General features: G+C 40.2%; 1 protein-coding gene across 1 annotated transcript in view; it reads right to left on the reverse strand.

Moving 5' to 3' along the window:
* Window positions 1–25,000, reverse strand: part of LOC140678937 (uncharacterized) — a 44,501-nt gene that overhangs the window by 1,117 nt on the left and 18,384 nt on the right. The window lies entirely within an intron of this gene.

The raw sequence follows: 25,000 nt of genomic DNA on the forward strand, positions 1-25,000 counted from the left end.
TTTGTAAGCACCCCCCGTTGAGGGGGCAATCAGGTTTCTTTCGACAGTTACATGCTTTGTTGGTTTTGGAGTCGTTCTGACTGGGGGTCGACGGCTCATTTGCAATTGTTTTGTTGTGGTTTGAGATGATTTGTCGTATATTGTTCATGCAGCTGTAGCTCAATTTGATGTTGTTCTTGTTGAATACTTTTCTTAGGTTGTTGTCTTTGGGAAAGTGTTTGTCAATCAGGTTGAGGAATTTGTGTCCAATGTTAGTTGAGACGTTTTTGCTGTATGGGGGGTTGTACCAGATGATGTCGTTTCGTTTTCTGTTCTTTTTCGATTGGTTTCCTGGCGTGGGTTCATAGGTGAGGGTGAAATTGTATCCGCTTTCATCAAGGGCTTTTTGGTACGGGGGGGTTGCTTGGTCAAATTCAGCTTTGTTAGATGACAGCATCGATAGCCTTCTATTAATTCCGGTAGGTATTCTTTTCGTGGTGGTGGGTGGGTGGTTGCTGTCATGGTGCACGTTTTGGAGTGTTGTGTTGGGTTTCGTGAATGGTTGGTAGCTGTTATTTCTCAGGTTGAAAGTGACGTCAAGGAAGTTGACGGTTTGCTTGTTGGCTTCAATCGTGATCCGTAGGCCGTTCTCTTTGAAAATTTGGCATATGCGCTTCTTGGTATTCTCGCTGCTCCTTGGCGAGGCGCGACACACTGCCAGTCCGTCATCACGGTAAATACCAAGGTTCAGATTGAGGCTGGCGAGCTGGGAGAGGAGGAAACTCCCAACGAGTTCACACGTTTCTGCTGCTGCAGAAACGTGTGAACTATATATATATATATATATATATATATATATATATATATATATATATATATGTATATATATATATATATATATATATATATATATATATATATATATATATATATATATATATGTATGTGTGGGAAAAAAAATCACAAGACTATTTCATCTCTACAGGCCTGTTTCATGAGGGGGGGTACCCTCAATCATCAGGATATATATATATATATATATATATATATATATATATATATATATATATATATATATATATATGAAATACTTGACTTGGTGAATTCTAGCTGTAAATATACTCCTCCACTCTTAGCCCCGCCCCCAACCACGCCCCCGACCCACCCCGACCACGCCCCCCCACAACCCCGAAATCGGAGGTCTCAAGGTTGGCAAGTATGGTGATGGTTGAATCCGTGAGTTTTAGGTGTGACCGTGCAAAATGAGCTGCAGAGCTAGCCTAATATTTCAGCATGCTTACTTTAAAATGATAACTCTTAGCATGTGTGCTAACGTTAGCATGCTAACAGTCACCATGTTTTACAAAACACGTTAAATGACTCTAAGGTGTATGGCTGCGGAAGTAGCGAAAAAAGCGTAAAAATGAGCAGGGAAAATTTAGCATGCTTATGTTAGCTTGCTAGCATGATATAATTTGCATGCTAGCAGTTAACAAGTGTCACATGGGGTAAACGGTTGCAAAATTAGCTCAAACAGTTAGCATGTGTCACATTCCAAATAATATGGCTCTAAGGTGTATGGTTGCGGATTTAGACATTAGCACCAAAAAATAGCACTTTAATGTTAGCATGCTAGCATGCTAACAGTTAGCATGTGTCACATCCCAAGTTATATGACTCTAAGGCAGTCCTTCTCAAATACTGGGGCAGGCCTTTCTCTTTCACTTTCTCTCTAATTGGTGTCCCGACTCCCGATACCGAAATGGCAGATTGGATTACGGGCCAATACTGATATGATATCAGCACAAATCTTACAAATGTTTTTCATTTCATTCGAGAAAAAGTACATCTCATTTAATTTATGCCAAAGATATGTAGAAAATGGTTAAACCATTTTTTTTTTTTTAACTCTGCAGTGGGGCTGTCTTGGTTGACAAGACTCTGCAGCATCGCGTGGACATCGAGGGCGGTACCTCTGGATTGGCAGACCGGGGTGGTGGTTCCTCTCTTTAAGAAGGGGAACCGGAAGGTGTGTTCTAACTATCGTGGGATCACACTCCTCAGCCTTCCCGGTGAGGTCTATTCAGGTGTACTGGAGAGGAGGCTACGCCGGATAGTCGAACCTCGGATTCAGGAGGAACAGTGTGGTTTTCGTCCTGGTCGTGGAACTGTGGACCAGCTCTATACTCTGGGCAGGGTCCTTGAGGGTGCATGGGAGTTTGCCCAACCAGTCTACATGTGTTTTGTGGACTTGGAGAAGGCATTCGACCGTGTCCCTCGGGAAGTCCTGTGGGGAGTGCTCAGAGAGTATGGGGTATCGGACTGTCTGATTTTGGCGGTCCGCTCCCTGTATGATCAGTGTCAGAGCTTGGTCCGCATTGCCGGCAGTAAGTCGGACACGTTTCCAGTGAGGGTTGGACTCCGCCAAGGCTGTCCTTTGTCACCGATTCTGTTCATAACTTTTATGGACAGAATTTCTAGGCGCAGTCAAGGCGTTGAGGGGATCTGGTTTGGTGGCTGCAGGATTAGGTCTCTGCTTTTTGCAGATGATGTGGTCCTGATGGCTTCATCTGGCCAGGATCTTCAGCTCTCGCTGGATCGGTTCGCAGCCGAGTGTGAAGCGACTGGGATGAGAATCAGCACTTCCAAGTCCGAGTCCATGGTTCTCGCCCCGAAAAGGGTGGAATGCCATCTTCGGGTTGGGGAGGAGACCCTGCCCCAAGTGGAGGAGTTCAAGTACCTCGGAGTCTTGTTCACGAGTGAGGGAAGAGTGGATCGTGAGATCGACAGGCGGATCGGTGCGGCATCTTCAGTTATGCGGACGCTGTATCGATCCGTTGTGGTGAAGAAGGAGCTGAGCCGGAAGGCAAAGCTCTCAATTTTCCGGTCGATCTACGTTCCCATCCTCACCTATGGTCATGAGCTTTGGGTTATGACCGAAAGGACAAGATCACGGGTACAAGCGGCCGAAATGAGTTTCCTCCGCCGGGTGGCGGGGCTCTCCCTTAGAGATAGGGTGAGAAGCTCTGTCATTCGGGGGGAGCTCAAAGTAAAGCCGCTGCTCCTCCACATCAAGAGGAGCCAGATGAGGTGGTTCGGGCATCTGGTCAGGATGCCACCCGATCGCCTCCCTAGGGAGGTGTTTAGGGCACGTCCGACCGGTAGGAGGCCACGGGGAAGACCCAGGACACGCTGGGAAGACTATGTCTCCCGGCTGGCCTGGGAACGCCTCGGGATCCCCCGGGAGGAGCTGGACGAAGTGGCCGGGGAGAGGGAAGTCTGGGCTTCCCTGCTTAGGCTGCTGCCCCCGCGACCCGACCTCGGATAAGCGGAAGAAGATGGATGGATGGATGGATGGACTAATTTTTTTTCTTAGCATTTTTTCAAAATATCAAATCAAATCAAATCAACTTTATTTATAAAGCACATTTAAAATGTACCACAGGGGTAGCCAAAGTGCTGTACAATGGACAGGTTAAAAGATAAAAGGAGTACCGAGCAAACACAACACAACACAAACAGAACACGATAAAAAATAAATAAATAAAAATAGAATAAATAAAAACAGGTTCACAGCAGGTGTATTATGGGGCGCCATTGTAGGATGGATATCACCATGCCATGGAATAAAAGTATGTTTTTAAGAGAGATTTAAAAACAGGAAGAGAGGAGGCTTGTCTAACACTCAGGGGTAGGTCGTTCCAGAGCTTGGGAGCAGCAACGGCGAAAGCTCTGTCACCTCTAAGCTTCAGCCTTGTGTCAGGGACCGTCAACAGCAGCTGATCGGCTGATCTTAAGGATCGGGTGGGGCAGTAAGGCTGAAGGAGGTCGGAGAGATAGGTTGGCGCGAGGTTGTTTAGACATTTAAAAACAAATACAAGGAGTTTAAAATGTATTCGATAACGCACAGGGAGCCAGTGAAATATAAAAATATTTTCCCCCTACATTTTTTTTTTTTTTTCAGTAGATAGATGTCAGCGAACAAAAGTTTGGACATGCCTGTCTGAAAAAAACAAAACACTCGCAGAGTCACTTTGCCAGCTAACAGACGGCGGCGTGGGCCGTGGTCTCCACCTGTTCAATCAATCAATCAATCAATCAATGTTTATTTATATAGCCCTAAATCACAAGTGTCTCAAAGGGCTGCACAAGCCACAACCACATCCTCGGTACAAAGCCCACATAAGGGCAAGGAAAAACTCACCCCAGTGGGACGTCGATGTGAATGACTATGAGAAACCTTGGAGAGGACCGCATATGTGGGTAACCCCCCCCCCCCTCTAGGGGAGACCGAAAGCAATGTATGTCGAGTGGGTCTGACATAATATTGTGAGAGTCCAGTCCATAGTGGATCCAACATAATAGTAAGAGTCCAGTCCATAGTGGGGCCAGCAGGACACCATCCCGAGCGGAGACGGGTCAGCAGCGCAGAGATGTTCCCAGCCGATGCACAGGCGAGCGGTTCACCCCGGGTCCCGACTCTGGACAGCCAGCACTTCATCCATGGCCACCGGACCTGTGGCCCCCCCCCTCCACAAGGAAAAGGGGAGCAGAGGAGAAAAGAAAAGAAACGGCAGATCAACTGGTCTAACAGGGGGGTCTATTTAAAGGCTAGAGTATACAAATGAGTTTTAAGATGGGACTTAAATGCTTCTACTGAGGTAGCATCTCTAATTGTTACCGGGAGGGCATTCCATAGTACTGGAGCCCCAATAGAAAACGCTCTATAGCCCGCAGACTTTTTTTGGTCTCTGGGAATCACTAATAAGCCGGAGTTCTTTGAACGCAGATTTCTTGCCGGGACATATGGTACAATGCAATCGACAAGATAGGACGGAGCTAGACCGTGTAGTATTTTATACGTAAGTAGTAAAACCTTAAAGTCACAGGAAGCCAGTGCAGGTGAGCCAGTATAGGTATATATATATGTATATATGTATATAAAGGTGTATATACAGTATAGGCGTAATATGATCAAACTTTCTTGTTCTTGTCAAAAGTCTAGCAGCCGCATTTTGTACCAATTGTAGTCTTTTAATGCTAGACATAGGGAGACCCGAAAATAATACGTTACAGTAGTCGAGACGAGACGTAACGAACGCATGAATAATGATCTCAGCGTCGCTAGTGGATAAAATAGAACGAATTTTAGCGATATTACGGAGATGAAAGAAGGCCGTTTTAGTAACACTCTTAATGTGTGACTCAAAGGAGAGAGTTGGGTGGAAGATAATACCCAGATTCTTTACTGATTCGCCTTGTGTAATTGTTTGGTTGTCAAATGTTAAGGTGGTATTATTAAATAAATGTCGGTGTTTAGCAGGACCGATAATCAGCATTTCCGTTTTCTTGGCGTTGAGTTGCAAGAAGTTAGCGGACATCCATTGTTTAATTTCATTAAGACACGCCTCCAGCTGACTACAATCCGGCGTGTTGGTCAGCTTTAGGGGCATGTAGAGTTGGCTGTCATCAGCATAACAGTGAAAGCTAACACCGTATTTGCGTATGATGTCGCCTAGCGGCAGCATGTAAATACTAAAGAGTGCAGGGCCAAGAATCGAACCCTGGGGGACTCCGCACGTTACCTTAACATAGTCCGAGGTCACATTATTATGGGAGACGCATTGCATCCTGTCAGTAAGATAAGAGTTAAACCACGACAAAGCTAAGTCTGACATACCAATACGTGTTTTGATACGCTCTAATAAAATATTATGATCGACGGTATGGAAAGCAGCGCTAAGATCAAGAAGCAGCAACATAGATGACGCATCAGAATCCATCGTTAGCAGTAGATCATTAGTCATTTTTGCGAGGGCTGTCTCCGTAGAGTGATTTGCCCTGAAACCGGATTCACAGAGATTGTTAGACACTAAGTGTTCATTTAGCTGCTGTGCGACAATTTTTTCGAGGATTTTCGAAATAAAGGGAAGGTGTGACACAGGTCGCGACAACCAAAATCACAGCGTCGCTGAAATGAGCAATGTGTGGATCCAACACGCTTCTTTGCGGTCGTCTGTGTCGTCTCGGGGAAAGTTAAGAAGATGAAATACTAGAAGAATCTGCAGACAAACACAAATATTAGGAATAATGAAACCGTTGTCAGGAACCTCCTCGCCTCATCCCTGTCTCCAACCTCTTCCTGTGCTCCATCCTCCCGTCACGTTGCCTCCAATATGCCAGTTATTAGTCACGGATGGCAGCCGCCAGGACGTTTCAGCCACAGGAAGTGAATAAGTCAGGTGTGGACCTGTGCGAGGTGATTGGAAGCTGAAATGAAATCCCCGCCAATGGGGCTTTGAAAGCCCTAAAAGCTGCAAAGCGGCGAGATGAGAAGTGCATTTATCACGGGCGGTAAAATACCTTTGACAGGCAACCCTTGGGTAGTTCCGACCGAGCAATCTGATCGGTCAGTTTGACACTTAGTAGACTCTCAGCTGCGCCGGGATGAGAAAGCCCGTCGTGGCGATAAACATCAGCCGGCTATTGATTGGAAGGCGCCGGATGTTTTGCGCCGTGCATGTTTTACGCCGCACCGTTTTGGCCCAACACTTTCGGTCCGGTCGCTTTTCATCTCCTTGCAGAATTGCACTTGAAGGTACGCTGAGGTGTTTCTCCCGTTTTTTATGTGCGGTTGAAAGCCACAACAGTGATGATATAAACATTGTAAAAACTGGAAATTGCAGTTTCCCGGGAACTAGCGGGCGCTACAAAAGTGCTGTTGTTGACTTGGAATGCCAGCGCTAGAATTGAATTGAGGACGATAACGTTGGTTTATTGTGTACATTTCCGCATATTATCGACTTGTAATAATATCACAACTAAATGTACACAGCAGCAGCTGCATCCCGTATCAGGACATACCTGGGTTGTACTTGTATAGCGCTTTTCTACCTTTGACACTATTTCCACATTCACCCATTCACACACTGATTGCAAGGCCCTAAACACCACCCATCAGGAGCAAGGGTGAAGTGTCTTGCTCAAGGACACAACGGACGTGACGAGGTTGATAGAAGGTGGGGGATTGAACCAGGAACCCTCAGGTTGCTCGCACGGCCACTCTTCCCAACAGCGCCACGCCGTCCCAAATAACTCAACTGTCAGGTTCAAACACTGATGACATTTATTAAACAAGACCAGAGGCAAAGAATTAAACAGAGACAGAGTTCAATTTGGACTCAATTGAGGAGACACGCCTGGACACACTGTACTCTTAACAGTCTGCCAAAAGATTGCATGCCATCCATCCCATCCATCTTCTTCCGCTTATCCGAGGTCTGGTCGCGGGGGCAGCAGCCTAAGCAGGGAAGCCCAGACTTCCCTCTCCCCAGCCACTTCATCCAGCTCTTCCCGTGGGACCCCGGGGCGTTCCCAGGCCAGCCGGGAGACATAGTCTTCCCAACGTGTCCTGGGTCTTCCCCGCGGCCTCCTACCGGTCGGACGTGCCCTAAACACCTCCCTAGGGAGGCGCTCGGGTGGCATCCTGACCAGATGCCTGAACCACCTCATCTGGCTCCTCTCGATGTGGATGGCAGAGCTTCTCACCCTATCTCTAAGGGAGAGCCCCGCCACCCGGCGGAGGAAACTCATTTCGGTCGCTTGTACCCGTGATCTTGTCCTTTCGGTCATTACCCAAAGCTCATGACCATAGGTGAGGATGGGAACGTAGATCGACCGGTAAATTGAGAGCTTTGCCCTCCGGCTCAGCTCCTTCTTCACCACAACGCATTACTGACTAGATTGCATGCCTCATTCTTTTATTTTGGACCCTCCTCGACCACATGGCCACCTTAGTTTCCAAGGTGGCAAAAAGTTCACAGAAAAGGTCGTAAACAATTCACAGGAAAGGTCAGTTCAAAAAGAGTTCGTAAAATAGTTCAAAAAGAGTTCCATAAAATAATTCAAAAAGAGGTCGTCTGGAAATTGGGCAGATGCTGTCATCTCTCCACTCTGAAGTCTTTGGGCCTGAACACATCCTTCTGTTGATTACCATGCATGAAAAAACACAGGAACACCTTCATCTTGCTCCCCCCCCTACACAGTGGAGTTTTACGAGCCTTACTCTTGGTAGGTTTCAAAGACAGCTTTTGTCTTCTTGTCAGAAACTCAATGTAATACAAAGTTTTTGTGATAATTTAGAAACAATTATTCTAACATCAACATTCGGAGAATGCGGGCAGAATGTAGGTTTTGTTTCATTCCACTCGGGGGACTAGTCCCTTCAGGGGCCCTATCCTATACGGAACACTTTTGTTTTTGCTCCCATTTTTCACGAGTTGAACTCAAAGACGCAAATCCCTTAGGGGGGATGGACGAATGGGCAGCGCCTGAAGAGCTGCAGCCTTCCACTGTAGCCCCCACTCCCCCCCCCCCCCTTTGTTGCTAGTCTCGAGATGTTGTAATATGTATATGTGCTTTGCTATGGAGGTTGTTTTCCCACTCCAGACTGGGCCCCCTTAGGAGCCCAGTCAATATTGTATTTTTTTACTCATCCTTCCCCAGCGTTTACCCTTTTCCCACCTTTTACAGGGCGCCTTGTCCCTCATAATGTGTACAAAATAATAGGTGTATAAATGACACAATATGTTACTGCAGACTAATTAGGAGTCTTTGTTTGTTTACTTACTACTAAAAGACAAGTTGTCTAGTATGTTCACTATTTTATTTAAGGACAATAATAAACAAATGTCTAATGTACCTGAAGATTTTTTGTTCAAATAAAGACAATGACATTTTTTTGTGGTCCAATTTATTTAGGAAAGTATCAAAATACATTTTGGTACCGGTACCAAAATATTGGCATTCGTAAAAATAGTTCAAAAAGAGTTCCATAAAATAATTCAAAAAGAGGTCGTCTGGAAATTGGGCAGATGCTGTCATCTCTCCACTTTGAAGTCTTTGGGCCAGAACACATCCTTCTGTTGATTACCATGCATGAAAAAACACAGGAACACCTTCATCTTGCTCCCCCCCTACACAGTGGAGTTTTACCAGCCTTACTCTTGGTAGGTTTCAAAGACAGCTTTTGTCTTCTTGTCAGGAACTCAATGTAATACAAAGTTTTTGTGATAATTTAGAAACAATTATTCTAACATCAACATTTGGAGAATGCGGGCAGAATGTAGGTTTTGTTTCATTCCACTCGGGGGACCAGTCCCTTTAGGGGCCCTATTCTATACAGAACACTTTTGTTTGTTGCTCCCAAACAATGGGAATATGTGTTGTATAATGCGGAGCTAAAGACAGACCTCATGGTTACTGTTCCTAGGATTACTGATGACTGTTTTGTGAACCAAGCACGATTTGATGCCAGACTCCCCAATATTCATCCAGCTCTATGTAATACCTACGACAACAATCAGCACGTAACCGGATGAGTCGGGCGTGTCTCCATGCAGTTCCAAGGAAGTGGAAGTTTTAGAGCCGACCTGGTCCGCCGAACCCGAGCATGTCGGTCAGGAGGAAAATAATGCTGATTTACCCTGCACATGATTTGAGATTCTTTTGGCTCATGGGACTCCTGAGGCAGCAGACAGGTACCGACAGGCCAAGCGGTGTGCGGCTTCAGCGGTCGCGGAGGCAAAAACTCGGACATGGGAGGAGTTCGGGGAGGCCATGGAAAAAGACTTCCGGACGGCTTCGAAGCAATTCTGGACCACCATCCGCCGCCTCAGGAAGGGGAAGCAGTGCAGTGTCAACACCGTGTATGGTGGGGATGGTGCTCTGCTGACCTCGACTGCGGATGTTGTGGATCAGTGGAGGGAATACTTCGAAGACCTCCTCAATCCTACCAGCACGTCTTCCTATGAGGAAGCAGGGCCTGGGGATTCTGTGGTGGGCTCTCCTATTTCTGGGGCTGAGGTTGCCGAGGTAGTTAAAAAGCTCCTCGGTGGCAAGGCCCCGGGGGTGGATGAGATCCGCCCGGAGTTCCTTAAGGCTCTGGATGTTGTGGGGCTGTCTTGGTTGACAAGACTCTGCAACATCGCGTGGACATCGGGGGCGGTACCTCTGGATTGGCAGACCGGGGTGGTGGTTCCTCTCTTTAAGAAGGGGAACCGGAAGGTGTGTTCCAACTATCGTGGGATCACACTCCTCAGCCTTCCCGGTAAGGTCTATTCAGGTGTACTGGAGAGGAGGCTGCGCCGGATAGTCGAACCTCGGATTCAGGAGGAACAGTGTGGTTTTCGTCCTGGTCGTGGAACTGTGGACCAGCTTTATACTCTCGGCAGGGTCCTTGAGGGTGCATGGGAGTTTGCCCAACCAGTCTACATGTGCTTTGTGGACTTGGAGAAAGCATTCGACCGTGTACCCCGGGAAGTCCTGTGGGGAGTGCTCAGAGAGTATGGGGTAATGGACTGTCTTATTGTGGCAGTTTGCTCCCTGTATAATCAGTGTCAGAGCTTGGTCCGCATTGCCGGCAGTAAGTCGGACACGTTTCCAGTGAGGGTTGGACTCCGCCAAGGCTGCCCTTTGTCACCGATTCTGTTCATAACCTTTATGGACAGAATTTCTAGACGCAGTCAAGGCGTTGAGGGGATCTGGTTTGGTGGCTGCAGGATTAGGTCTCTGCTATTTGCAGATGATGTGGTCCTGATGGCTTCCTCCGGCCAAGATCTTCAGCTCTCACTGGATCGGTTCGCAGCCGAGTGTGAAGCGACTGGGATGGGAATCAGCACCTCCAAGTCCGAGTCCATGGTTCTCTCCCGGAAAAGGGTGGAGTGCCATCTCCGGGGAGGAGATCTTGCCCCAAGTGGAGGAGTTCAAGTACCTCGGAGTCTTGTTCACGAGTGGAGGAAGAGTGGATCGTGAGATCGACAGGCGGATCGGTGCGGCATCTTCAGTAATGCGGACGCTGTATCGATCCGTTGTGGTGAAGAAGGAGCTGAGCCGGAAGGCAAAGCTCTCGATTTACCGGTCGATCTACGTTCCCATCCTCACCTATGGTCATGAGCTTTGGATCATGACCGAAAGGACAAGATCACGGGTACAAGCGGCCGAAATGAGTTTCCTCCGCCGAGTGGCGGGTCTCTCCCTTAGAGATAGGGTGAGAAGCTCTGTCATTCGCGGGGAGCTCAAAGTAAAGCCGCTGCTCCTCCACATGGAGAGGAGCCTGATGAGGTGGTTCGGGCATCTGGTCAGGATGCCACCCGAACGCCTCCCTAGGAAGGTGTTTCGGGCACGTCCGACCGGTAGGAGGCCACGGGGAAGACCCAGGACACGCTGGGAAGACTATCTCTCCCGGCTGGCCTGTGAACGCCTCGGGATCCCCCCGGGAGGAGCTGGACCAAGTGGCTGGGGTTGAGGGAAGTCTGGGCTTCCCTGCTTAAGCTGCTGCCCCCGCGACCCGACCTCGGATAAGCGGAAGAAGATGGATGGATGGATGGATGGACTTATAGATTCAATATCATCTTAAAACTCCCAATGAGACATATAGGACCCCTTTAAATACCTTCAGAAGACCTGGTGTTAAAGAAATAACCCAAACCAACCAAGAACCCCTCTCTCACCATGTCTACAGAAATGTCCTTTTTTAACATTTCCCTGCAGATATTTTGGCTATTTCACAGTGTTAGTTTATTAGCGTGTCATTTGCTCAAGGGGAAGGTCAGTGCCATCAACAGCAGTGTTCCAGAGGATTCCATACATACAACCTTACAATAAAAGGTGCATCTTCTTGCACCATGTTACTATCAGCCGTTATGTGCATCCCGGCCAGTAACTATTATGTCCCTGCGCAGACAGAAGGTCACATCTCAATAGCAGTTAAAAACCACACCTGATGGCAAAGGATGGTACCAATGACCGTAATAAAACAGAATAAGAGTAATATAATAAACAAATAATGAAAAATATACAAAACCCAAAACAGTGAAGTTGCAAATCCTTTTCAACTTATATTCAATTGAATAGACTGCAAAGATATTTCATGTTCACACTGAGAATCTTTGTTATTTTTTTTTTACCAGTGTGTTACATGGCTTTTCCTTTTTAACAACACTCAGTAAAGGTTTGGGAACTGAGGAGACACATTTTTGAAGTGGAATTCTTTCCCATTCTTGCTTGATGTACAAGCTTAAGTTGTTCAACAGTCTCCCTTCTCATATTTTAGCCTTCATATTTTCAATGTCTGGACTACAGCCAGGCTTGGCATTGTCTTGCTGGAATAAGCAGGGGCGTCCACGACAACGTTGCTTGGACGGCACCATGTGTTGCTCCAAAACCTGTATGTACCTTTCAGCATTAATGGTGCCTTCACAGATGTGTAAGTTACCCATGCCTTGGGCACTAATACACCCCCATACCATCACACATGCTGACTTTTACACTTTGCGCCTAGAACAATCCGGATAGTTCTTTTCCTCAACGTCCAGTTTCCAAAAAAAATTAAAAATATGGACTTGTCAGACCACAGAACACTTTTACACTTTGCATAAGTCCATCTTAGACGAGCTCGGGCCCAGGGTTAGGGTTAAGGGTTAAGGGTTAAGGGTTAGGGTTAGGGTTAGGGTTAGGGTTAGAGGGTTAGGGTTAGGGTTAGAGGGTTAGGGTTAGGGTTAGGGTTAGGGTAGGGGTTAGGGTTAGGGTTAGGGTTAGGGTAGGGGTTAGGGTTAGGGTTATACCCTAACCCTAACCCTAACCCTAACCCTTAACCCTTAACCCTTAACCCTAACCCTAACCCTAACCCTAGAGGGTTAGGGTTAGGGTTAGAGGGTTAGGGTTGGGGTTAGGGTTAGGGTAGGGGTTAGGGTTAGGGTTATACCCTAACCCTAACCCCTACCCTAACCCTAACCCTAACCCTAACCCCTACCCTAACCCTAACCCTAACCCTAACCCTTAACCCTTAACCCTTAACCCTAACCCTAACCCTAACCCTAGAGGGTTAGGGTTAGGGTTAGAGGGTTAGGGTTAGGGTTAGGGTTAGGGTTAGGGTAGGGGTTAGGGTTAGGGTTATACCCTAACCCTAACCCTAACCCTAACCCTAACCCTAACCCTAACCCTTAACCCTTAACCCTAACCCTAACCCTAACCCTAACCCTAACCCTAACCCTAACCCTAACCCTAACCCTTAACCCTTAACCCTTAACCCTAACCCTGGGCCCGAGCTCGTCTAAGATGGACTTATGCAAAGTGTAAAAGTGTTCTGTGGTCTGACGAGTCCATATTTCACATTTTATATTTCACACCCTCTAACCCTAACCCTAACCCTCTAACCCTAACCCGAACCCTAACCCTAACCCTAACCCTGCGTTTCTGGGTGTTGTTGATAAATGACTTTGGCTTTGCATAGTAGAGTTTTAACTTGCACTTGCAGATGTACACTCTTAGAAATAAAAGTGCTAAGTAGAACCATATAAGGTTCTTCGGCTCGTCCTCATAGGAGAACCCTTTTTGGCTCCAGGTAGAACCTTTTTATAAAGGTTCCACCTGGAACCCTTTTGGAGGGTTCTACCTAGAACTGTGTGTGTAAGGTTCCACCCAGAACCCCCCCCCCATGAGAGGTTCTACAAAGAACCCACGCAGGGAGTTCCACTAAGAACCCTTTCATGTATCAAGGGTTTCATCTAGAACCCACACAGGGAGTTCCACTAAGAACCCTTTCAGGTTTCAAGGGTTTCATCTAGAACCCACACAGGGAGTTCCACTAAGAACTCTTTTGTATTTCAAGACTTTCATCTAGAACCCACGTAGGGAGTTCCACTAAGAACCCTTTCTGTATCAAGGGTTTCATCTAGAACCCACACAGGGAGTTCCACTAAGAACCCTTTCGTTTGTCAAGGGTTTCATCTAGAACCTACGCAGGGAGTTCCACTAAGAACCCTTTCGTATTTCAAGGGTTTCATCTAGAACCCACACAGGGAGCTCCACAAAGAACTCTTTCATGTTTCAAGGGTTTCATCTAGACCTGACACAGGGGGTTCTAAAAACATCCCTTTTCAAAGGTTTTCACCGATAACCGTCTTGTCTTCTGAGGGTTCTATAAAGAACCATATTGTATTCTACAGATCAGTTTAGTTCATATTATATTGTGGTCATTTATCATGTTGACATTGAACAAACATTTTAATGAGAAAAACATTTATTTAAAGATAGGCACCATTATTGGCAAATGTTATCAGGAAGTATGTCCCTGGTGACACAGGATCTTACCCATGCTTTCAACAACCCCTGAAGAACTCTTTCTTCCAAAAACGGTTCTCTGGATCAAAAATAGTTCTTACTGGAACCCTTAGTGTTAGTGAGAACCCTTTTAAAACCAATTATTCAGAAAAAGGGGTTTTAAAGGGTTCTCTGGATCAAAAATGGTTCTTACTGGAACCATTAGCGTTACCAAGAACCCTTGAAAAACCCTTTCTTCGGGAAAGGGTTTTTCAGAAGCAAATGGTTCCAGTTAGAACCTCAGCCCTTGTAGAAGAACCCTTTTAGAACCCTTATTTCTAAGAGTGTAGCGACCGACTGTGGTTACTGCCAGTGGTTTTCTGAAGTGTTCCTGAGCCCATGTGGTGATATCCTTTACGCACCGATGTCGCTTTTTGATGCAGTACCGCCTGAGGGATCCGAGGTCACCGGCGTTCAATGTTGCTTTCCAGATTCTCTGGACCTTTTGATGATATTACGGAGCGTAGATGGTAGTGATGGGTCCGGCAACACCGATGCATCGGCGCATGCGTCGAGCTCATAGAGCGAAACCCTGTGTCGGTGCGCTTACCGTTTTTAGAAAGTCACGTGACCGATCATGAGCTGTTTTGGTCACGTGACCGATACGCCAACTGTGTCGCCTCCTCCGTGCCCTGTGAGCGGCTCTTTTCTACAGCCGGAGAAATAATAACTAAGAAGAGAAATCGTCTAAAATGTAATACGTCGGAAAAACTTGTTTTTTTTTTAAAATAAAAATGTGTAAAAAAATAAAATTAAAAAAATTCCCAGTCCACAATCATCCACAACACGTTCTCTTAGATTTCCATGTTATGATACATGTTCACGTTATTTATTGACTGTATCTAAAAAAGATACAAATATATTTTTATTTAAATGAAGATATTAAATAATCCTAAAATAGTGAAATTTTTTGAGTAAAATTATGACAAAAGTCAAGTAAAAATTCCGACTATTATAATTATAATATTGCCAAAATGTAAAAGTTTTCTTATAAATCTGTGACTTTTGTCGAGTAAGACGACGACTCTTTTTATAAAATTGCCAAAATGTTAAGCTTTTCTTGTAAAACTGCGACTGTTATTGAGTAAAATTCCAACTTTTATCATAACATTGCACAAATGTTCAATTTTCATGTCAAATTTTGACTTGCGTTGGGTAAAATTCCGACCGTTATTATAACACTCTCAACATTCTAAGTTTTTCTTGTGAAATTGTGACCTTTTTCTTGTGAAATTCCAACTCATTTTTAAAACAAGATATTTTATATTTGCATAGTATGTATATATTATTAATGTTATAAATACACTTCTTTATATATCTAGAAAGGCTGGTCCTAAAGAGGGAGGCATTGTTCACAGGTCCCCAGACGGTATGAAGTACATGAACGTGTGTGTGTGTGTGTGTGTGTGTGTGTGTGTTTCTTCTCTTCTTGAGACACGAAGAAGGAAAAGTATCTTCCATATGAGGGTGGTCCGAAAAAGGAGGGATTTTTCAAATCGACTACGTGTCACTTTTATAAGTGCTCCCTCTCTGGTCAACATATGAAATAACAAGTGTGTGTAAGAAATTGAAATGTGACCCCTTTGGCCAAAATTAATAAAAAACTAAATCATTATATAGAGACATACTGTAATAACTTGAAGTAAATAATGAAGATTAAAAACCAATTACAAACAAAAAATTAACTAAAAGCAGTCTTTTTCTCACAATGTGTCGACTTCTTTCTTATACAATCGGGGACAATTTCTCATATTCTTTCTGTTTCTGTAATATTGCAGTATGTTCTGGTAAAAAATATTCCTTTTTATGTAAAATTATTACTTTTTAATGCAAAACGGTGACATGTGTCATATAAAATTCTGACTTTTATCACAATATGTTTTTGTTGTTCTTGTAAAATACTGACATTTTTTGGAGTAAAATTATGACAAAAGTCAAGTAAAAATTCCGATTATTATAATTATAATATTGCCAAAATGTTGAGGTTTTCTTATAAAATTGTGACTTTTGTCGAGTAAAACGACGACTCTTTTTATAAAATTGCCAAAATGTTAAGCTTTTCTTGTAAAACTGCGACTGTTATTGAGTAAAATTCCAACTTTTATCATAACATTGCACAAATGTTCAATTTTCATGTCAAATTTTGACTTGCGTTGGGTAAAATTCCGACCGTTATTATAACACTGCCAACATTCTAAGTTTTTCTTGTGAAATTGTGACCTTTTTCTTGTGAAATTCCAACTCATTTTTAAAACAAGATATTTTATATTTGCATAGTATGTATATATTATTAATGTTATAAATACACTTCTTTATATATCTAGAAAGGCTGGTCCTAAAGAGGGAGGCATTTTTCTCAGGTCTCAAGAAGGTAAGAAATACAAATGTGTGTGTGTGTGTGTGTGTGTGTGTGTGTGTGTGTGTGTGTGTGTGTGTGTGTGTGTGTGTGTGTGTGTGTGTGTGTGTGTGTGTGTGTTTCTTCTCTTCTTGAGACACGAAGAAGGAAAAGTATCTTCCATATGAGGGTGGTCCTAAAAAGGAGGGATTTTTCAAATCGACTACGTGTCACTTTTATAAGTGCTCCCTCTCTGGTCAACATATGAAATAACAAGTGTGTGTAAGAAATTGAAATGTGACCCCTTTGGCCAAAATTAATAAAAAACTAAATAATTATATAGAGACATACTGTAATAACTTGAAGTAAATAATGAAGATTAAAAACCAATTACAAACAAAAAATTAAGTAAAAGCAGTCTTTTTCTCACAATGTGTCGACTTTTTTCTTATAAAATCGGGGACAATTTCTCATATTCTTTCTGTTTCTGTAATATTGCAGTATGTTGTCGTAAAAAATATTCCTTTTTATGTAAAATTATTACTTTTTAATGCAAAACGGTGACATGTGTCATATAAAATTCTGACTTTTATCACAATATGTTTTTGTTGTTCTTGTAAAATAGTGACATTTTTTGGAGTAAAATTATGACAAAAGTCAAGTAAAAATTCCGATTATTATAATTATAATATTGCCAAAATGTTGAGGTTTTCTTATAAAATTGTGACTTTTGTCGAGTAAAATGACGACTCTTTTTATAAAATTGCCAAAATGTTAAAATTTTTTTGGAAAACTGCGACTGTTATTGTGTAAAATTCCTACTTTAATCATAACATTGCACAAATATTCAGTTTTCATGTAAAATTTTGACTTGCGTTGGGTAAAATTCCGACCGTTATTATAACACTGCCAACATTCTAAGTTTTTCTTGTGAAATTGTGACCTTTTTCTTGTGAAATTCCAACTCATTTTTAAAACAAGATATTTTATATTTGCATAGTATGTATATATTATTAATGTTATAAATACACTTCTTTATATATCTAGAAAGAGTGGTCCTAAAGAGGGAGGCATTGTTCACAGGTCCCCAGACGGTATGAAGTACATGAACGTGTGTGTGTGTGTGTGTGTGTGTGTGTGTGTGTGTGTGTGTGTGTGTGTGTGTGTGTGTGTGTGTGTGTGTGTGTGTGTGTTTCTTCTCTTCTTGAGACACGAAGAAGGAAAAGTATCTTCCATATGAGGGTGGTCCTAAAAAGGAGGGATTTTTCAAATCGACTACGTGTCACTTTTATAAGTGCTCCCTCTCTGGTCAACATATGAAATAACAAGTGTGTGTAAGAAATTGAAATGTGACCCCTTTGGCCAAAATTAATAAAAAACTAAATAATTATATAGAGACATACTGTAATAACTTGAAGTAAATAATGAAGATTAAAAACCAATTACAAACAAAAAATTAACTAAAAGCAGTCTTTTTCTCACAATGTGTCGACTTTTTTCTTATACAATTGGGGACAATTTCTCATATTCTTTCTGTTTCTGTAATATTGCAGTATGTTCTCGTAAAAAATATTCCTTTTTATGTAAAATTATTACTTTTTAATGCAAAACGGTGACATGTGTCATATAAAATTCTGACTTTTATCACAATATGTTTTTGTTGTTCTTGTAAAATAGTGACATTTTTTGGAGTAAAATTATGACAAAAGTCAAGTAAAAATTCCGATTATTATAATTATAATATTGCCAAAATGTTGAGGTTTTCTTATAAATCTGTGACTTTTGTCGAGTAAGACGACGACTCTTTTTATAAAATTGCCAAAATGTAAAGCTTTTCTTGTAAAACTGCGACTTTTATTGAGTAAAATTCCAACTTTTATCATAACATTGCACAAATGTTCAATTTTCATGTCAAATTTTGACTTGCGTTGGGTAAAATTCCGACCGTTATTATAACACTGCCAACATTCTATGTTTTTCTTGTGAAATTGTGACCTTTTTCTTGTGAAATTCCAACTCATTTTTAAAACAAGATATTTTATATTTGCATAGTATGTATATATTATTAATGTTATAAATACACTTCTTTATATATCTAGAAAGAGTGGTCCTAAAGAGGGAGGCATTGTTCACAGGTCCCCAGACGGTATGAAGTACATGAACGTGTGTGTGTGTGTGTGTGTGTGTGTGTGTGTGTGTGTGTGTGTGTGTGTGTGTGTGTGTGTGTGTGTGTGTGTGTGTGTGTGTGTGTGTGTGTGTGTTTCTTCTCTTCTTGAGACACGAAGAAGGAAAAGTATCTTCCATATGAGGGTGGTCCTAAAAAGGAGGGATTTTTCAAATCGACTACGTGCTCCCTCTCTGGTCAACATATGAAATAACAAGTGTGTGTAAGAAATTGAAATGTGACCCCTTTGGCCAAAATTAATAAAAAACTAAATAATTATATAGAGACATACTGTAATAACTTGAAGTAAATAATGAAGATTAAAAACCAATTACAAACAAAAAATTAACTAAAAGCAGTCTTTTTCTCACAATGTGTCGACTTTTTTCTTATACAATCGGGGACGATTTCTCATATTCTTTCTGTTTCTGTAATATTGCAGTATGTTCTCGTAAAAAATATTCCTTTTTATGTAAAATTATTACTTTTTAATGCAAAACGGTGACATGTGTCATATAAAATTCTGACTTTTATCACAATATGTTTTTGTTGTTCTTGTAAAATAGTGACATTTTTTGGAGTAAAATTATGACAAAAGTCAAGTAAAAATTCCGATTATTATAATTATAATATTGCCAAATTGTTGAGGTTTTCTTATAAAATTGTGACTTTTGTCGAGTAAAATGACGACTCTTTTTATAAAATTGCCAAAATGTTAAGCTTTTCTTGTAAAACTGCGACTGTTATTGAGTAAAATTCCAACTTTTATCATAACATTGCACAAATGTTCAGTTTTCATGTAAAATTTTGACTTGCGTTGGGTAAAATTCCGACCATTATTATAACACTGCCAACATTCTAAGTTTTTCTTGTGAAATTGTGACCTTTTTCTTGTGAAATTCCAACTCATTTTTAAAACAAGATATTTTATATTTGCATAGTATGTATATATTATTAATGTTATAAATACACTTCTTTATATATCTAGAAAGAGTGGTCCTAAAGAGGGAGGCATTGTTCACAGGTCCCCAGACGGTATGAAGTACATGAACGTGTGTGTGTGTGTGTGTGTGTGTGTGTGTGTGTGTGTGTGTGTGTTTCTTCTCTTCTTGAGACACGAAGAAGGAAAAGTATCTTCCATATGAGGGTGGTCCTAAAAAGGAGGGATTTTTCAAATCGACTACGTGTCACTTTTATAAGTGCTCCCTCTCTGGTCAACATATGAAATAACAAGTGTGTGTAAGAAATTGAAATGTGACCCCTTTGGCCAAAATTAATAAAAAAACTAAATAATTATATAGAGACATACTGTAATAACTTGAAGTAAATAATGAAGATTAAAAACCAATTACAAACAAAAAATTAACTAAAAGCAGTCTTTTTCTCACAATGTGTCGACTTTTTTCTTATAAAATCGGGGACAATTTCTCATATTCTTTCTGTTTCTGTAATATTGCAGTATGTTCTCGTAAAAAAATATTCCTTTTTATGTAAAATTATTACTTTTTAATGCAAAACGGTGACATGTGTCATATAAAATTCTGACTTTTATCACAATATGTTTTTGTTGTTCTTGTAAAATAGTGACATTTTTTGGAGTAAAATTATGACAAAAGTCAAGTAAAAATTCCGATTATTATAATTATAATATTGCCAAAATGTTGAGGTTTTCTTATAAATCTGTGACTTTTGTCGAGTAAGACGACGACTCTTTTTATAAAATTGCCAAAATGTTAAGCTTTTCTTGTAAAACTGCGACTGTTATTGAGTAAAATTCCAACTTTTATCATAACATTGCACAAATGTTCAATTTTCATGTCAAATTTTGACTTGCGTTGGGTAAAATTCCGACCGTTATTATAACACTGCCAACATTCTAAGTTTTTCTTGTGAAATTGTGACCTTTTTCTTGTGAAATTCCAACTCATTTTTAAAACAAGATATTTTATATTTGCATAGTATGTATATATTATTAATGTTGTAAATACACTTCTTTATATATCTAGAAAGAGTGGTCCTAAAGAGGGAGGCATTGTTCACAGGTCCCCAGACAGTATGAAGTACATGAACGTGTGTGTGTGTGTGTGCGCGTGTGTGTGTGTGTATGTGTGTGTGTGTGTGTGTGTGTGTGTGTGTGTGTTTCTTCTCTTCTTGAGACACGAAGAAGGAAAAGTATCTTCCATATGAGGGTGGTCCTAAAAAGGAGGGATTTTTCAAATCGACTACGTGTCACTTTTATAAGTGCTCCCTCTCTGGTCAACATATGAAATAACAAGTGTGTGTAAGAAATTGAAATGTGACCCCTTTGGCCAAAATTAATAAAAAACTAAATAATTATATAGAGACATACTGTAATAACTTGAAGTAAATAATGAAGATTAAAAACCAATTACAAACAAAAAATTAAGTAAAAGCAGTCTTTTTCTCACAATGTGTCGACTTTTTTCTTATAAAATCGGGGACAATTTCTCATATTCTTTCTGTTTCTGTAATATTGCAGTATGTTGTCGTAAAAAATATTCCTTTTTATGTAAAATTATTACTTTTTAATGCAAAACGGTGACATGTGTCATATAAAATTCTGACTTTTATCACAATATGTTTTTGTTGTTCTTGTAAAATAGTGACATTTTTTGGAGTAAAATTATGACAAAAGTCAAGTAAAAATTCCGATTATTATAATTATAATATTGCCAAAATGTTGAGGTTTTCTTATAAAATTGTGACTTTTGTCGAGTAAAATGACGACTCTTTTTATAAAATTGCCAAAATGTTAAAATTTTTTTGGAAAACTGCGACTGTTATTGTGTAAAATTCCTACTTTAATCATAACATTGCACAAATATTCAGTTTTCATGTAAAATTTTGACTTGCGTTGGGTAAAATTCCGACCGTTATTATAACACTGCCAACATTCTAAGTTTTTCTTGTGAAATTGTGACCTTTTTCTTGTGAAATTCCAACTCATTTTTAAAACAAGATATTTTATATTTGCATAGTATGTATATATTATTAATGTTATAAATACACTTCTTTATATATCTAGAAAGAGTGGTCCTAAAGAGGGAGGCATTGTTCACAGGTCCCCAGACGGTATGAAGTACATGAACGTGTGTGTGTGTGTGTGTGTGTGTGTGTGTGTGTGTGTGTGTGTGTGTGTGTGTGTGTGTGTGTGTGTGTGTGTGTGTGTGTGTTTCTTCTCTTCTTGAGACACGAAGAAGGAAAAGTATCTTCCATATGAGGGTGGTCCTAAAAAGGAGGGATTTTTCAAATCGACTACGTGTCACTTTTATAAGTGCTCCCTCTCTGGTCAACATATGAAATAACAAGTGTGTGTAAGAAATTGAAATGTGACCCCTTTGGCCAAAATTAATAAAAAACTAAATAATTATATAGAGACATACTGTAATAACTTGAAGTAAATAATGAAGATTAAAAACCAATTACAAACAAAAAATTAACTAAAAGCAGTCTTTTTCTCACAATGTGTCGACTTTTTTCTTATACAATTGGGGACAATTTCTCATATTCTTTCTGTTTCTGTAATATTGCAGTATGTTCTCGTAAAAAATATTCCTTTTTATGTAAAATTATTACTTTTTAATGCAAAACGGTGACATGTGTCATATAAAATTCTGACTTTTATCACAATATGTTTTTGTTGTTCTTGTAAAATAGTGACATTTTTTGGAGTAAAATTATGACAAAAGTCAAGTAAAAATTCCGATTATTATAATTATAATATTGCCAAAATGTTGAGGTTTTCTTATAAATCTGTGACTTTTGTCGAGTAAGACGACGACTCTTTTTATAAAATTGCCAAAATGTAAAGCTTTTCTTGTAAAACTGCGACTTTTATTGAGTAAAATTCCAACTTTTATCATAACATTGCACAAATGTTCAATTTTCATGTCAAATTTTGACTTGCGTTGGGTAAAATTCCGACCGTTATTATAACACTGCCAACATTCTATGTTTTTCTTGTGAAATTGTGACCTTTTTCTTGTGAAATTCCAACTCATTTTTAAAACAAGATATTTTATATTTGCATAGTATGTATATATTATTAATGTTATAAATACACTTCTTTATATATCTAGAAAGAGTGGTCCTAAAGAGGGAGGCATTGTTCACAGGTCCCCAGACGGTATGAAGTACATGAACGTGTGTGTGTGTGTGTGTGTGTGTGTGTGTGTGTGTGTGTGTGTGTGTGTGTGTGTGTGTGTGTGTGTGTGTGTGTGTGTGTGTGTGTGTGTGTGTGTTTCTTCTCTTCTTGAGACACGAAGAAGGAAAAGTATCTTCCATATGAGGGTGGTCCTAAAAAGGAGGGATTTTTCAAATCGACTACGTGCTCCCTCTCTGGTCAACATATGAAATAACAAGTGTGTGTAAGAAATTGAAATGTGACCCCTTTGGCCAAAATTAATAAAAAACTAAATAATTATATAGAGACATACTGTAATAACTTGAAGTAAATAATGAAGATTAAAAACCAATTACAAACAAAAAATTAACTAAAAGCAGTCTTTTTCTCACAATGTGTCGACTTTTTTCTTATACAATCGGGGACGATTTCTCATATTCTTTCTGTTTCTGTAATATTGCAGTATGTTCTCGTAAAAAATATTCCTTTTTATGTAAAATTATTACTTTTTAATGCAAAACGGTGACATGTGTCATATAAAATTCTGACTTTTATCACAATATGTTTTTGTTGTTCTTGTAAAATAGTGACATTTTTTGGAGTAAAATTATGACAAAAGTCAAGTAAAAATTCCGATTATTATAATTATAATATTGCCAAATTGTTGAGGTTTTCTTATAAAATTGTGACTTTTGTCGAGTAAAATGACGACTCTTTTTATAAAATTGCCAAAATGTTAAGCTTTTCTTGTAAAACTGCGACTGTTATTGAGTAAAATTCCAACTTTTATCATAACATTGCACAAATGTTCAGTTTTCATGTAAAATTTTGACTTGCGTTGGGTAAAATTCCGACCATTATTATAACACTGCCAACATTCTAAGTTTTTCTTGTGAAATTGTGACCTTTTTCTTGTGAAATTCCAACTCATTTTTAAAACAAGATATTTTATATTTGCATAGTATGTATATATTATTAATGTTATAAATACACTTCTTTATATATCTAGAAAGAGTGGTCCTAAAGAGGGAGGCATTGTTCACAGGTCCCCAGACGGTATGAAGTACATGAACGTGTGTGTGTGTGTGTGTGTGTGTGTGTGTGTGTGTGTGTGTGTGTTTCTTCTCTTCTTGAGACACGAAGAAGGAAAAGTATCTTCCATATGAGGGTGGTCCTAAAAAGGAGGGATTTTTCAAATCGACTACGTGTCACTTTTATAAGTGCTCCCTCTCTGGTCAACATATGAAATAACAAGTGTGTGTAAGAAATTGAAATGTGACCCCTTTGGCCAAAATTAATAAAAAAACTAAATAATTATATAGAGACATACTGTAATAACTTGAAGTAAATAATGAAGATTAAAAACCAATTACAAACAAAAAATTAACTAAAAGCAGTCTTTTTCTCACAATGTGTCGACTTTTTTCTTATAAAATCGGGGACAATTTCTCATATTCTTTCTGTTTCTGTAATATTGCAGTATGTTCTCGTAAAAAAATATTCCTTTTTATGTAAAATTATTACTTTTTAATGCAAAACGGTGACATGTGTCATATAAAATTCTGACTTTTATCACAATATGTTTTTGTTGTTCTTGTAAAATAGTGACATTTTTTGGAGTAAAATTATGACAAAAGTCAAGTAAAAATTCCGATTATTATAATTATAATATTGCCAAAATGTTGAGGTTTTCTTATAAAATTGTGACTTTTGTCGAGTAAAATGACGACTCTTTTTATAAAATTGCCAAAATGTTAAGCTTTTCTTGTAAAACTGCGACTGTTATTGTGTAAAATTCCTACTTTAATCATAACATTGCACAAATGTTCAGTTTTCATGTCAAATTTTGACTTGCGTTGGGTAAAATTCCGACCGTTATTATAACACTGCCAACATTCTAAGTTTTTCTTGTGAAATTGTGACCTTTTTCTTGTGAAATTCCAACTCATTTTTAAAACAAGATATTTTATATTTGCATAGTATGTATATATTATTAATGTTATAAATACACTTCTTTATATATCTAGAAAGAGTGGTCCTAAAGAGGGAGGCATTGTTCACAGGTCCCCAGACGGTATGAAGTACATGAACGTGTGTGTGTGTGTGTGTGTGTGTGTGTGTGTGTGTGTGTGTGTGTGTGTGTGTGTGTGTGTGTGTGTGTGTGTGTGTGTGTTTCTTCTCTTCTTGAGACACGAAGAAGGAAAAGTATCTTCCATAT

This window comes from Nerophis lumbriciformis, linkage group LG07, assembly GCF_033978685.3.
Source record: "Nerophis lumbriciformis linkage group LG07, RoL_Nlum_v2.1, whole genome shotgun sequence".
Lineage (NCBI taxonomy): Eukaryota > Metazoa > Chordata > Actinopteri > Syngnathiformes > Syngnathidae > Nerophis > Nerophis lumbriciformis.